General features: G+C 50.0%; 1 long non-coding RNA gene across 1 annotated transcript in view; it reads left to right on the top strand.

The window, feature by feature from the left end:
* The window catches only part of LOC132655123 (uncharacterized), a 41,124-nt gene that overhangs the window by 2,647 nt on the left and 22,638 nt on the right, over window positions 1-15,839 (top strand). The window contains exon 2 of the long non-coding RNA XR_009592761.1: window positions 2,567-3,135. This is a non-coding gene — a long non-coding RNA (uncharacterized LOC132655123). The remainder of the gene's footprint in view (window positions 1-2,566; window positions 3,136-15,839) is intronic.

Below are 15,839 nucleotides of genomic sequence, written 5' to 3'. Positions count from 1 at the left end.
CCGCCGAGCTGCTTTCAAAATTCATCTGTCTAATCAAACACTACAGATGAGGCAGTTGGAGATCCTGAGAAAGAAGTGATAACGTGGAATCTCTTCCAGCCTGTAGAAGTCAGAGCTGGGACGAGAACATTAACTCCCTGGCACCTGAATAGGGCTCATTCTGCAACCTCAGCTCCTCCTTATCTGCCAAACTGTTCTTTAAAGCCTGCAGGCCCCTGCCCTCCAGAGAGCTTTCCTTCCATGAGAGCCTGGATCCATCCATATCTCTGGTGAGGGATCTTTCCTTCTTCCAGTTTCAGGGAGCTCTGAGGGGCCAAGAGGAGGCCTGGCTTTGTAAGACCTTGAGCCTTGCTCCTATTCAAGGGAGTTGTACAAAATGCCAGTCAGGTGAATAGCTACAATAAAAAGCAAAGTAATGGAGTTTTTGCAGGCATCCTGCCCAAGGAAGGAGAGGCAAGCCCAAGCAAATCCCAGCTTGGGGCAGATGGAGCCAGTTTAGGGAGGGGTGTGAGTTCCTAAGTCAGGAGGAGTGGGGGAGGAAGGCAAGCAGTTCTAGGCAGAGAGCTCGGATGTGGTCTCCGTGAAGGTTCAGGGGGGTTCCTGAGTGGGCCCTGGGTGCTCCAGTTGGGGCCTGTCCAGGGCTGCCTGTCTGGTTTTTAGTTCCTCCATTTCTCTGGGGGGGGGCCTCTCCTTTCCACAGCCTCCCCAGGCCTGGCAGAGACCAAAGGAGCCTACCTCCCTGTCTCTGGCGCAGACTACAACCCAGTGAGAGAACAGACTGCCTGTGCAGCTGTAGCTGCCACACTTGCCCTGGCCTCTGACTGAACACTCAGGTGAAGATCAGTGACGCCGAGGGAGGGGCCCACGATCAGGCTATAAAGTGAATAAGTTATGAAATAATATAAAAATAAAATGGAGAGAAAAAAGAAGGATCAGTTTCCAAAAGGAGTGCTGGACATTCTTCTCCAATGGGGCCCAAGGTAGTTAAACTAGGAAGGAGAGGCTGGAGGTGTGGATTGGGCACCTCCTTGCGGGTTAAGTGACATTGAGGGAACTAGCCTTGAGTCCATGCTCTTAGTCAGCTCCGGCCATCCTCACCTCATTTCACAAGAGGTGACAGTGGAGGCCTTTCAAATGCACGCTAACCCCCCTAACCCCCCCCACCCAGATGGAGGGTACTCCAAAGAGAGTCACTTTAAGGATGCTCACGAGGCCCAAAAAGGATGCTCCTGGCAGGCTCCAGGCTCCTTTATCCCCAGTATACCTCCAAGAGAGGTTGGGCAGGTAAAGGCTCTCTTCCTCCTGTAGGCTGGGGAGGCTGGACTCTAACCTCTTTCCTAGGAGTTTAAATTATAAAATGCAAATGTGGACGTTAGGTATGTAAATTTCCATACAAAGGGAGCCCATAGTTGGCCTTGGGAGCTGGGAACCTCCCCCCACTCTCCCCTCCCCCCCTCCATCCCCCCCCTCCAGTACAGACTGGGGAAGGAAGAAAGCTGTTTAAGGTGCCTGGATATAACAACCTGCTGCCTCTGGAGCCCCCGGAGAGGCAGACTCATACCACACACAGCTTTTATAACATTTTTTTTCCTTATTTAGCTTTATTTATTTATCTTTATTTTTACTTTATGTGTGTGTGTGTGTAGGTGTGTGTTAGGTACCTACGGAGGCCAGAGGCATTGGACCTCCTGAAGCTGCAGGAAACAGGCAGTTGTGAGTTACCTGGTGGTGTGGGTGCTGCAATCAGAACTCAGGTCCTCTGGAAGAGCAGCAAGTGCTCTAAACTCATGAGCCATCTCTCCAGGCCATGTTTTGCTGTGGCCTTCCTCCCTCCCCCCCTCCCTTCCTTTTCTCTCTCTCTCTCTCTCTCTCTCTCTCTCTCTCTCTCTCTCCCTTCCTTTCTTTTCATTGTTCAAGGCAGAGTCCCATACAACTCAATCTGACCCAGAACTCCCTATGTAGCTGAGGATAGTCTTAAAATGCTGATCCTCCTGCCTCTGTTTACTGATGGCTCAGTCTTTTGGAAACAGGGTCAGATTCTAGGCCTCCCAGGCTGCCCTTGCTTCCCTGGAGTGCTGGAATTACAGGTGAGCAACAAACACCACACCTGGCCCATGTAGGCTTTGGGGAGCGAATGGCAGGGGCTGTGCTTGGTCCTCGGTGGTGTTGTGTTAGCTGGGGACATTCTGTGAGTAAGCTGTCCAGCCTGACTGTTGGCAGGGATGTCTTTAGGCTTGGCTTCTGCTTCTGCTTGCAAAGCAGAGTTTCAGGCACATGAGGGGAGGACTCGGAGGATAATGCAAGGAGACAACTAGATAGAGCCCAGAGATGAGACCAATAGGATCCCTTTGGTGTCTCCTAGGTTGCAGCATTTTCACCAGAGAGAATGAACCAGAGAGCAGAGTCTGGGGTGGGGGTGAGGGGCAGGGCTGTGTTAGAGTCTTTCCATGAGCTGCTGATGGGTCAGCGCCGCTAGAACAAAACCAAACCAAACCCCCAAACATGTCCCTGTCGGGCTTCCTTTCCTCCTTTTCTCACTGCCCCAATTTCTCTTTGCTTCCTTCAGACTGCAGGGGCTCCAAGCCCTCCTCCACGCCCTCCTCCACGCCATGGATGGAATGTGCACCTCAGGAGACTAATTACCTGCGTCAGTGTGCGCGCGCGCCAGTGTTCGGCTCAATGAAGAGACTCGATGGCTTTTTATCAGGGTCACCACAGAGCAGATCCGTAATTGCCCCATCCCCACTCTTCGGGTTAGAAACACGGCCCTTGTGTCTTTTTATCTCCGTGTCTTCACATTACTAAGGAACAGAGAAAGGAAGCAAACGCTGCTATGGCACAGGATGCTTAGAGAAGGCAAAACAACAAAACAAAACAAAACCTGCTGCCCTTGTTCCAGTTTACCTTCCAGGAACTTGACTGTGTTTGTTGACTGTGTCGTTTCATTACCCCGACCCCGACCCCGTCTCATGTCACTCAGTCAGGCCTCAGGCTCAGTGGATAGCATCCTCATCTTTCAGACTCCATCTGAGGGCTGAGATCACAGATGCGTACTCAGCATGCGGATGAACCCTCTGTTAAACAAGGGCTCTCCAGGCCATCAGCAGAAGATATAACCGGCCCAAAGGAGTGAGGGTGAGTAAAATCTTGGCCAATCCCTGGGGCTCCCTGGCGGAGGCCAGCAGTATCTGTACAAAAGTCCTGCAGATGAGGACTCTGTCCCCAGTGATGCAGGGCTGAGGGTCCTCAGGAGCCTCCATGACACCAGGAGGAGCACAAAGGACTGCTAAGGCGTCTCCTCTGCGGGTCAATTGTTTGATGTAGTTCCCCCAAAGACAACCCCACCCGGCGGGACAATTGCAACCTTCCCAGGAATACAGTGATGAGCTCAGGACTTACTGGGCTGAGCCAATACCAAGGAGGGTCTGCTCTAAGGACCCTGCAGGAATGGGGGTTCACAGTTTGCATACTTGTAAATCTAGTAAGCACCTGGGTGAGATGGCTTAGCTGGCAAATGTGCCTGCTGCTGGGTCTTGTGACCTGACTTTGATCCCTAGGACCTGATTGCTGAAAGAGAACCAACTCCCCCAAGTAGTCCTTTGACCTCCACACATGGGTGTCTGTGAGCACACACACACACACACACACACACACACACACACACGCAGCACCTTTCTCCTTTCTGTGTGTGTGTATTGTGTGTATTCATGTTTGCATATGTGTAGGCACACATGTGTGATGCCTGTGCCTATGTGTGTCTGCAAACATGGAGGTCTAAAGTTGAGGTGGCTGTTTCCTTGGTCACTTCCCACCTTGTTTACTGAAGCAGAGTCTCAGGCTGAACTCGGAGCTTGCCCATTTGGCTAGTGTAGCCAGCCAGCTTCCCTGGAGGGGGGGGGATCCTCCCTTACTTCCCTCACACTGGGACTCCAGACAGGCCTCCAGGGCCTGAATTCTGATCCTCATGCTGTGCAGCAGGACCTTTATAAAACCCCACATTTTAATATTTTAAAATTGTCAATTGCATGTATTTATTTGTCTGGAGGGAACATGCTTGTGGGTCCTGGGGAGCAAACTCAAAAAAGGGGGGCGGTCAGGCTGGGCTGCAAGTGAGTCAACCTGGTGCCACCATCTCACCGGCCCCATTTTTAATAATTTTAAACATGGCACTGCCTTCCTTCTCTTTGAAACACAGTCTCACTGGCAAAGAGGGAGCCTGAGCTGAGAGGCCTGGAGACCAGCGGTGGCCAGAGGAAAGCAGTTTCTATTTTTAGAAGGTGCTGGTGACTCCAGCTTTTCCACATTCACTGCCTGCAGCAGCTCAGGACTCCCTTAAACGTGCAAAGCTCTTTTTTTTTTTTCTTTCTACTTTTGGCTCTGTCCTGTCTCTCCCTGGGCATTTAGATTTCCAACTCTCTGGTTTCTAGAAGCACAGCCATTCACGGATGAGCCCCTCCAGAAAAAAACTGCAGGATGGAAGGTTTTTGTTTGGCTTGTTTGTTTTAAATTCTTTTCTCTTTTGTTGGGAGAGAGACAAACGGACCCGAGGCTGGCAGTCTGAAGGATCAGAATGCAACTGGAGCCAGTTGGCCGGAGTGCAGGATCCTCCCCTATTTAATTAACTGTGGACTTGAATTATGAGGGGCCACGGTTCCTGCCGGGTGGGGCTCAGCTGAGGGAAGGAAGTTTCTCTCCGTAGATTAAGCATCGTTTATTCCACTTATCCTCTCCTCAGCTCCCCGAGAGTGTCTATATTTGTTCTTGTCAGAAATAATGAACAACGATGTGCTCAGCCAGCTAAAGCGGGGCTAGGGAACCCCAGAGCTAGCAAAGACCCGGGGACAGTTCCTGGAAATTGTTTTTTGGAGGGAATAGTTGTGTGAGTGTAATATTTGAGACACAGTCTCATGTATCAGGCTAGACTTTTTTGTTTTGTTTTGTTTTGTTTCCGAGACAGGATTTCTCTGGGTAGCCTTGGCTGTACTGGACTCACTTTGTAGACCAGGCTGGCCTCACAGAGATCCACCTGCCTCTGCCTCCCTGAGAGCTGGGATACAGGCGTGTGCCACCGTGCCCGGAATCCCAGGCTAGCCTTAATTTAAACCCACAATGCAGATGAGGATGGCCTTGAATTTCTGATCCTCCTGCCTCTCCATCTTCGGAGGGCTGGGACAGCAGGCTGCCCCAACACTCCCAGTTTTCACTCAGTCCTTGATATGGAGCCCAGGCTTCTCAAGGACTTTGTCCACTGAGCTGTGACTCTGGCCCCAGGTTTTACGTGCAAAGGTTTTTTTTTTTTTTGTCTTTGTTTTTTTCTTTTCCCCCAACAGAAGTGCTTTCTTTTGTCACTTCTAGCCATTAATAGCCCCAAAGTCACCACGGCTTCTCCTATAGCTCAAGGAGCTAGCTGCAGCTGCAGATTGATTTCTCTAGGCCACCCAAGCCTAGCTAGATTCGTCAGGCAGTTTACAGCGATGGCTGTCGGTTTATAGTTTCAGTCACTCCCTGGGGACTCGGGTGGAAAAGAATGTCAGAAGACACGCTGAGAGGACACAGTGCCTAGCCAGGTGGAAACCAGGCATTCTCGACTTCAATTTGACATTCCAAAATAAGGTGTTCGAAGCCCATTGTTTTTCCTGAGCCTTTCCACACGTGCCGTCTTGTTTCGTTTCTCCCGTGCCCTGCAAAGTGGGCATCTGGAGTTCCATGTTATAGCCAAGCACTCAAAAGTTTAGAGAGCAAAATTAGCCTTGTGCCACCTTCATCGGGAGAGGGGACTCTCCCTTCTCACGGAAACTCTCATTTCCAGACCACCAGGGTCTATGTCTCATCCTGTAGAGAGGAGAGCGGCTTGTTTCTTATTGTTATTTGTTTTGTGTAGGTGCTGGGAATTGAACCCCAGGTCATCTGGAAGAACAGCCAGTGCTCTTAGCTGCTGAACCATCTCTCTAGTCCCCCGACCTTGAACTTTTGGCTGCTATTATAGGCCGGTGACACTACATCTGGTTTATGCAGTACTGGGGACGGAACCCCGGACCTCATGTGGGCTAGAGAGCCCTCTCAGTCAAGCTGAGCTACAGTACCGGTGTGGCAATAGCAAACTTTAAACGTAAAACAAAACAAAACAAAACAAAAAACCACCTCAAAGCTCTGTCGTTCAGTTTTCTAAATTATTTTTTAGAGACAGATCTCATTAGGTTGCCCAGTTTGACCCTATTCCCAGTCTTTAGATACTTTGACCCTGCCTAACCCTTACCTGCTTGATATTCCCAATTTCATTTTCCCTCCTACAAGTCAGTCTCTCTTTTTTGTTAAGAAATACACGTTAAGGTCTTGTTAATTGTGTATCCTCTTAGGGGGCGCTTCGATATTTTCTTAAATTGTGCAGTAGGCTTGAATGTCTCCCACAAAGAGAAAGCTGCTGGGGAGGGGGAGGGAGAGGGAGAGGGGGAGCATTTTGCTCTCTCTCTCTCTCTAAAAAAAAAATTGAGATTGTAAAGTATATTTAATTAAAATGATAAATCTGATTTTCCGTTTGGTTTTTACTGCTGCTTAAAACGAATCTATTTTACGCACGTTTGCAGAAGGCTACAGCCATCAAACCCAAAGAGCTAGAACTACTTTTTCAGATCTGTCAGTCTGTACCTTTCATTTTGTCGACAAAGAGGCTTAGCGGCCCCAGTTGGGAACCCTGAAGTCCCATAACGAGTAGGTGGCCAAGGCAAACACAGCCACAGTTCACTGTTCTCCACCCGGCTTCAGTTCTCTGGTGCACCCCGGGGTGGGGATTGTCAGGCCCTCCTTTTGAAAGGATGCCCCTTTCTCGGGGTTGTACGAACAGCTCAGCTGGCCACTGCTTACCTAGAATGCACAAGCCCTGGGTCTTCCATACCCAGCTCCTGTTGCATCCCTGGCATCGCTCACCCTGGGCATGGCGGTACACATCTCTGATCCCAGTAAGCAGAAGGTGAAGGTAGTTCAAGGCCAGCCTCAGATACACAGCACCTGTCAAGGGCAGCCTGTACTACATGAAACTGTCTCAAAAGAAAAAAAAAATTTAAAGTGGTTTCCTCTACCACACAGCCTCCAGCCTCACCCCAGCCTCCCAGGAGATGCCACTCCCTCCCTGCCTGTTCTTTCCGGCTTGTCTAGTCCCTCATGACTTCACAGCCTGGAGTACTAGTCCATGGCCAGTTACATTCGGTTCTCTGCTTTTCCTTCTGTCCTTTTGGTAGTCAGACCTTTGTTTTTCTTGTCCTGGCAGAGTTGAAAACAGATGCTATTAGATTCATAGTTCCCATTGCGCTTAAGGTTGCACGTATGAACCGTTTACCGAGTAGGTGAGACATCTGAGTGGGATCAAATTCAAAAGTCAGACAATGGGGTGGTCTTCCCTCGGACTTTTCCCTACCCTTGGGAGTTTTGCTTTGTTTTTATTATTATTTTCAAACCTTTCTTTAATAAGGCTGCATTGATTCTGCTTTTATTTTTATTTGTTTTAAGTCAGACAATGCTACTCAGTGAAACTTTATTTATTTTGTGGCTAGGGGTGGAACCCAGAGCCTCAGATACACAAGGCAAGGACTTCACTACTGAGTCACATCTTCTTCAGATCCACTGAGATTATTTTTGATTAATTTTTCTTTATTTAATTATTTCTTAATTTTCTATTCACTGGTGTTTTGCCTGAGTGTATGTTTGAGGGTGTCAAGTCTTGGAGTTACAGGCAGTTGTGAGCTGCTGTGTGGGTGCTGGGAATTGAACCTGGGTCCTCTGGAAGAACAGTCAGTGCTCTTATCTGCTGAGCCATGTCTCCAGCCCCTATTTAATTGTTTTTGGAATTGGTGTTCAATTGGGGTGCACATGGAAAGGTAAGAGAAGAACTTCCTAGTCAGTCTTCGCTCCCATTTTTCACATAGGTTCTGGGGACTGAACTCTCGTCACCAGATTTCCCGGTAAACATCTTTTCGGCTGAGCCATCTCATTGGCCCTCCAGTGAAAATTTGAAATACACCATTGAGTTCATATTTCATGTTGTGCTCAAAGTTCCACGTGTAAACAAACCATTTACCATGATTACTTTGTCACGAACAGATCAGGAACCCAAGAGCTGGGTATATCGGGAAATACCGTTGGGTAGGCATGGAGACCAGAGGACAGTCTTTGGTGTCCTCCTTCAGGCTCAGGCGCTACCTACATTTCGTTCTCTCTTTTGGTTTTGAGTCAGGATCTCTTACTGGTCTAGAGAACCTGCCAAGTGGGCCAAGTAGGCCAGGGCAATGCATAATGGAAGTTTTGGTTTCTTTAAAAACTCAGTTATGTTATGCAAATATGTTTTTGTTTTACTCTCAAGTGTGAGATTTTAGTTTGGGCTTGAATTTATCCACAGCTGATAATTACCTCCTTCCTTCCGGCTGTGGTCTTTCCCAGCTGGTAACAGCCTGCCTGGTGCAGCACAGAGAGGGGTGTGGTCTAGCACTCTGAGGGATATAAATACGAGAGCCCAGAAACAAGGTGTGGCAGTTCGGAGAAACTAAAGACAGACAGAGAGAAATGTTTCAATGCAGCAGCTTGGAGGAGACTGCTGCATTTGCTGTTGACAGAGATTGGTATAGCCCCAAGAGAATCCATCTTCCCTAAATAGCAGGGAGAAGTAAAGGAGTCTGTGACTTCTCTCCCCACTAACCTTCTCTCTCTTACCTAGGGTCAAAGGATTGGTGGAAGGGGGGTGGAGGCTTAAATATCCAAAATGAAATAGAGTTTAAAAACTAGCACAACACCAATGAGATTCTGAGATTCCCCTGTCTCTAGCTCCCCAGCCCTGGCGTTGCAAGCATGTATTACCACACGTGGCTTTTTATTTTTGTTTTGTTTTGTTTTGAGACAGGGTCTCTCTGTGTGTATCCCTGCCTGTCCTGGACTCTTATAGACAAGGCTGGCCTCAAATTCACAGAGATCTGCCTGCCTCTGCCTCTCAAGTGTTGGGATTAAAGGTGATTAAAGTATAACCACCACCACCTGGCTATACTCGGCTTCTTTCCTTTGACATGGCTTCTGAGGATCAAACTCTTTGCTCACTGAGCTATCTCGTCACCTGCTTGCTACTTCTCTTTTCTTCCTCCTTCCTTCCCTGACTTTCTCTGTCTTTCTTCTTCTTTCTTTTAGGTTTTTAGAGATAGGGTCTTGTGTACCCTAGGTGGCTGTCTTTGTCACTGTTCTATTCCTGTGAAAAGACACCATGACTGAGGCAACTCTTACGGAGGAAAGCATTTCACTGGGAGCTTGCTTACAGTTTCAGAGGTTGATTCCATTATTATGGCAGGGAACATGGTGGCATGAAGGCAGGTGCTGGAGCAACAGCTGAGAGCTACATCCTGATCCTCCATCGGCAGAGAGAGAGAGAGAGGAAAGGCTGGCCTGCAATGGGCTTTTGAAACTTCAAAACTCATCCCCCAGTGACACCCTTCTTCCAACAAGGCCACACCTCCAATCCTTCTAATCCTATCAAAGAGTCCCACTCCCTGGCAACTAAACACTCAAATCTATGAACCTGAGGGGGCCATTCTATTTTATTTTTTTTAATTTATTTATTATTTATACAGTATATAGTATTCTGCCTGCATGTGTGCCTGTAAGCCAGAAAGAGGGCACCAGATCACAATATAGATGGTTGTGAGCCACCATGTGGTTGCTGGGAATTGAACTCAGAACCTTTGGAAGGAACAGCAAGTGCTCTTAACCTCTGAGGCCATCTCTCCAGCCCCTAAGGGGGCCATTCTTATTCAAAGTGGCCTTCAACTCTTGATCTTGTCTCAGCCTCCAGAGTGCTGGGATTACAGGCACGCACCACTATGCCAGCTATATTTTTCAATGATTATAAAAACCAAACAAAAGGAAGCAGGGAGGGAATTTGCCTGCAGCCACCCAGCTGGGAAGGGGTTCTGCCAACATTTCAACTCATGGGATATGATTTCAGAATGCAAAGTCCTGACTGCAGCTCGGGGGTAGGGCTGAGCTTGGGTGCTCCAAGTGGGTAAACAGAGAGAGCTCCTCTGTACTGAGAGGATCATAGAAGAACTTTTGGAGAAGGTGGCATGGGGTGGGGCAGGTTATCTCAAGCCTGAGGAGAGATCATCAGGACTGAAGAGAAGGCTGGGAGGCAGAAGGTCAGTTTGGAAAAGGGAAGATGCCTGGGTGGTGCGGAAGGGGTGAGGGGAGGGGGGAGACAGGACTCTGGAAACCTTTGGGATCCCAGTCTAAGAAGTTTCTCTGTGGCATCTTGTCTTTGTGACTTCTCATTTGCTGGCTGTAGAGCAGAAGAAACTCCAGGTCGGCGTACCCAGCTCTGTACACATCAGTAGCTTGGGACATTGTCCCGAAACTCAGGCAGCGGGATTTCTTTGAGTGCAGCCGGAGCTGGATCCTCTCTGAGATTCCAGGTCCAGCTCGTGATTGGCCACTGGGTCCTCAAACACTGGTAGGAAGGGAAAGAGGAAGAGGAGTCATTCCTCTTCATAGATGCGCAGCTGCGGAGACTGTCGTTACCAGCCTTGGCTGGACCTCTGCTGTCCTCTGGGATGCAGGGAAACAAGCTTCTATCAGGGGCTCCATTTAGAGAGTTAGCTGCTAATGCCCCAAAAGGATGAGCCTCGGGGTTAGGGAGATGGGCCAAGTGGGTAAAATCCTTGCTAAACTAGCACGAAGGCTGGAGTTCAGATCCCCAGCACCCAGGTGAAAACCCAGGAATGGTAGGGAGCACTCGGTAAAGCTCGCTGCTGGCAGGAGGATGGCCGTGCTCACCGCTCACTAGTCTAGCCTGTTGGTGAAGTCCAAGCTTAGTGAGAGACCCTGGCTCAAACAGTAACGGTGGACAGCAACAGAGGCAGACAGCTGACCTCTAGACTCCACAGTCACACATACATGTATAGGCATGTGCACAGACAGACAGCACCTCCCTCCCACCCCATAAGTAAAAAAAAAAAAGGATGAGCCTCGGGCCTCCAGCCTGGGTCCTTGCATAATGAATACTTGTGGGTGGAGGACTGGGTGAGTGGGTGCCAGAGGAGAAAGATTGTCCACAGGGATGTAAAGCAGGCCTCTGCCTGCCAGGTGTTTCCTGTTTAGTCAGGGAGGTGGGTGGGCCTGGCAGAATTATATTTACTAATAGCCTTTTTCGTCCGTCAAGTTTGAGGTACCAGAGGCCACCTGGGGGACGGGGCGGAAGGGTCAATGCGAGGGTGGTGGAAGCCACTCCCACTTCCGGAAGAGGTGTTGCTATTCCCGGCCCAAGCGACTGTGAGCTCTCTCTGTGCTCAGCTGCGGTGAATTTCCGGGAGGGAGGTCTCACGGTCTCTCGTGTCAGCCTCTCGCTTGGCCCCTGCCGCTCTCTGCCAAGGATGGAAACTTTGGGCCGTGACCTAGTGCGGAGGTGTCCTTGATAGGTGTGTGTTCTGCTGGCAGTCGGAGGCTCCTTGGGAATGGGAGTGGGGAGAGCTTGGCGGCTTATGGTCCTGCCCCTCCCTCCAGGAGTTGCACAATTTATTTTCTCAGTTTAGGCAGACGAGCGCCAAGAGTGACTGGGTGCGAAATGGGCCGCACTTTTTTTCTTTTGAGACAGGGTCTCACAGGCAGCTCAGGCTGTGACACACCTGGCTTCCATCGTGCTGGTGATCAAACCCAGGGCTTCGCACATGCTAGGCAAGCACTGACAAGTTGAGTTACATCCCTTATTACTCAGGTGTGTATTTTTTTTCAAGACAGGGTTTCTCTTTGTAGTCTTGGCTCTTCTGGAACCCACTCTGTAGACTAGGCTGGCCTCAAACTCAGAGATCCGCCTGCCTCTGCCTCCTGAGTGCTGAGATTAAAGGCGTGTGCCACCACTGTGGTCTGGCTTCATACTCTTAAAGATTTTATTTATTTTTACGTGTGTGAGTGTTTTGCCTGCTGCATGCATGTTTATGCACCGTGTGTATGCCTGGTACAGGCAGAGGCCAGAAGAAAGCACCAAGATCCCCCTGGAACTGGAATTATAGATGGTTGTGATCCACCTGTAGGTGCTGGGACTTGAACCTGGGTCCTCTGGAAGAGCTGCCAGTGCTTCTCATCTCTGAGCCATCTCTCCAGCCTTGTCACTTGCTTCTTCATTGAGCAACTGCTAGGTGGCAGGTGCTGGCACGACAGCCAGTCCCAACAGCGACGCTTCCTTTCAGCCCTTGTCTTGTGCCAGACTAAACGTTTTACACATGTTACTCATTTATTCCCACGTCACCTGTTCAGAGAAGCTATAAAATGTTCCCAGAGTCACGGTGCTGGTAAGTCACAGGAGGGGCGTGCCGAGAAGGCTCACTCCAGCAACCCCGCTGACCAGAGCTGGAAGAGGTGTGCTTTAGACTTGGAAGAGCTGAGCCGGGGCATCTGCGACAGGGGACTGGATTTCAGGACTCAGGGACCGGGTTTTTCAGTCAGGCTGTGTGGGTTGAAAGAAATGACAGCAGTAGCAAGGGGACAGCTCCAGGCTGGGAAGACTGACGTCATCATTCATCCCCAGACAGATGGCCGAAGCATGATGAAAATATGGGTTACGAAAGGCTAAATTTTTGCTGTATTCACCCGCAAGCTTCGATAGCCACTTAAGTTAGCTTGCCTTCCTTTCTTCCCTCTTTCCCTTCCTCCCTTTTACCTTTTCATGAATGTGTGTGTGTGAGCGCGCGCATGCGCACAGTTTCACGAGTGCAGGAAGGCGCAGGTGCTGGTGTGTGCTGGTGTGCGCATGGGTGTGGAGACTGGGGGACACCCTCAGATTTTGTCCTCCAGGCACCATCTGTCTTGTTTTGTGAGACACGGGCTCGCACCGGCCTGGAGGTGGCCAAATAGGCCAGGCTGGCCCGTCAGAGAGTCCCAGGGGATCTGTCACCAGGCTCCGTCTCCCCCGCACTGGGATTGCAAGTGTGTGCCACCGTGCCAGGGTGCTGACCACAGAACCCGGATTCTCATGCCTGCGTGGCAGTCACTTTATTGACTGAGCCCAGGCTCCCTCTTTAGCTATTAAGATAGGGCTTCTGTCTACTGCCCAGGCTGGCTGAAAATGCTTGGTACTCACTCCTACCTCTGTGGCTCCTGTGCCGGGACTACAGGCGTGACCCAGCATACCTTGATGACTTAGCTTTCTTTCCTTAAAATTTTTAGAAATTCATTTTTTTTTCCTCCCGTGTGTGCTTGCGAATGTGAGTGCAAGTATGCTCAGAGGGCAGAGGACAACTCTTGGGAGCTGCCTTTCCACTGTGGGATCCGGGCTTGACCTCAGGCTCCTAGGCCTGCATTCAGACCCCTCTACCCCCCTGAACCACCTCACTGGCTCCACTTAACCTTTCTTTGCCTGGGTTTGCTCACCTGTCAGATAGCATTAACAGTATGAGTACGAAGATAAAACAAGATGATTTAGAGTGGCACAGGCTGTCAGCAAAGAGGGCCATAGAGTTTTTTTCTTTTCTCTTTTCTTTCCTTTTTTCTTTTCTGTTCTTTTTTTCTTTTCTTTCTTCCGTTGTGTTTTTTTTTTGTTGTTGTTGTTTGTTTTTTGAGACAGTTTCTCTGGAGCCCTGGCTGTCCTGGGACCCGCTCTGTAAACCAGGCCAGCCTAGAACTCAGAGCCGCCTGCCTCTGTCTCCTGAGTGGGAGAGCCGAGGTTAATCAAGGCAGGCGCCGCCACCACCCTGCCACCCAGATCCTACCTGCTGTTTTCCGAGGTCACTATCAGGGTCTTCACCCCCTTCTGATCTAATTCCCTGCTGCTGGGACCACGGACCCGGTTTCCCTTACAGCCCTCCAAGATGGAAAGCTGGGTGTTGCAGGCTCCCCGACCCCACCTCACCTCTCTGCTCTGATCTCAGCGCCTTCCTTTCCCCTCCCCTGTGATTATGATAAACCCCCTGGAGCTAGTGGGCAGGCTCAGCTGGGCCTCCTGCCTCTTTGAAGTCCCAAGCCAAATTCCCAGTCCCACATACTGACTTCTGAGAAAGCTGCTTCCTATCAAATCCTGCCGCCAAAAAGACGCCCCTCTTTAGGTATTCCTGCCAACTCCGTTTTATAATCTCCGTGCTGGGGAGGGAGGGCAGTGTAGGCACTTTTGTCTCCGTGCTGGGGAGGGAGGGCAGTGTAGGCACTTTTGTCTGCAGGAAGGAAGCAATTAAATTATTAGCACTTTGAGAAATTAAACGACATAACTTATGGTGGAATAAGTTTAGCAAAAAGAAAAAAAAAAACCCTGTAATGTGAGAAAACAATTAAAAAGAATTATATAAGGTTGGGCTCACTCCTTTATGGCAATAGAGTTAGCAGTTCATTGATTATCGTCGTTATAATGCAGCAGGATGGTGCGGGCTGCCGCGGTAGCAGCCACGCTCAGGAAGCTAAGCGCTTAGCTGGATCCTGTGAGAGGGCGAGGGGTGGGGGGCGGGGTGGGTATGGGTGGAGGTGGGGAGGACCTGAAAGGTTTTCCTGGAGGAGGAGCGGAGAGGGAGGGGAGTGAGGTCAGGGGAGGAGCACCAGAGCAGCCCCACCTGTGCCCCCTGACTTTTCTGCTTAGGGAGTTGTCCTTCCCAGTCTACCCACTTCCTGTGCCCCCCCCTCCCCCCTGGCATCTCTGTGCCTGGCTTTCCGTCCCAGCGAGATAGGTACCCTACTTCATGAGAAGGCAAAGATGTGACTGGGCAGCCGAAGAACCTTTCCTGGGATGACGGACCTGTGAGGCAGGATGCTCTTGAGATGCAGCCAGCAGTATGGCAAGCAGCAGATTGGATGTACACGGCGTGGGGAGAGGTTCCCCGGGTTTAGTGCCCCGGCAGCTGAAAAGAACAAACTACAGCTGCCCGTGACCGCGTAGAAAAAAATCTCCTAGGCGGGTTGATGGAGAGAGGCAGGACACGAGCTAGGAGCTGGTCATGATGTTGTGTGGATGAAGTTCTAGAACAAATTCAAAGTGGGCGTGGTGGTCCACGGATTACGCCTGGAGGCAGGGGCAGGAGTTGGTGGGGTCTCGGGCAGCTTTGGCCACATAGTGAGTAGGAGACTAGCCTGGGCCACGTGAGATGCTGTGTCATCACTTCTGCCCACCCGCCCCCTGCAAGAAAACCACAACAAAAGGACAAATTTAACCAATAGGTGGTGATAGGATCTGGACTAATAACTACCTTGTAGGGGAAGGAGAGTAGTTTATTGGCTGAGAAGAGGCACAAGTAACCTAGGTTGGTACACACAGATGTTTACAGCTGTGAGGGTTCTCTGAGGATACCCGAAATCCACCGTGCAGCATGGGGTGTGGTGTTAGGTGCACTCTGCACCCTTTAAGCCACCTCTGTCTAGCTTACGGTGTCTAATGCAATGTAAACTGTTTCCTTGTGAGAAAACAACAAGGAAAAGTAGGTACGGGTCCAGTACAGACACCTTAAAAAAAGTGTAATACCTTTCATTCTGTGGTTGGATGGATTTGTGGATATGGACCCCATGGTTTCAGAGGGCCAGCTGGACAAGTGCAAAAATCATCCAGCTTTAAAGGAAAGGTCAGGGGTCAAGGAGATGGCCTAGTAGTTAATACTACTTGCTGTTCTTCTGGAGGATCTGAGTTTGGTGCTCAGCCTCCATACTGGGGGCTCACAACCATTTATAACTCCAGCTCCAGGGCATTTGACACCCTCTTCTGTCATCTGTGGACAGCCTAACAACACCACACTTAAAAACGCAAAAATTTAGGTGTGGTGATGGCACACGTCTTTAAATCTAGCACTCAGGAGGCAGACTCAGGCAGGTCTCTGAGTTCGAGGCCAGTCTGGTCTATAGAGCGAGTT

The sequence above is a fragment of the Meriones unguiculatus genome, chromosome 7 (genome assembly GCF_030254825.1).
Source record: "Meriones unguiculatus strain TT.TT164.6M chromosome 7, Bangor_MerUng_6.1, whole genome shotgun sequence".
Lineage (NCBI taxonomy): Eukaryota > Metazoa > Chordata > Mammalia > Rodentia > Muridae > Meriones > Meriones unguiculatus.
Note: the sequence above shows the minus strand (reverse complement) of the source record. Positions and strands in the feature narration are given on the sequence as shown.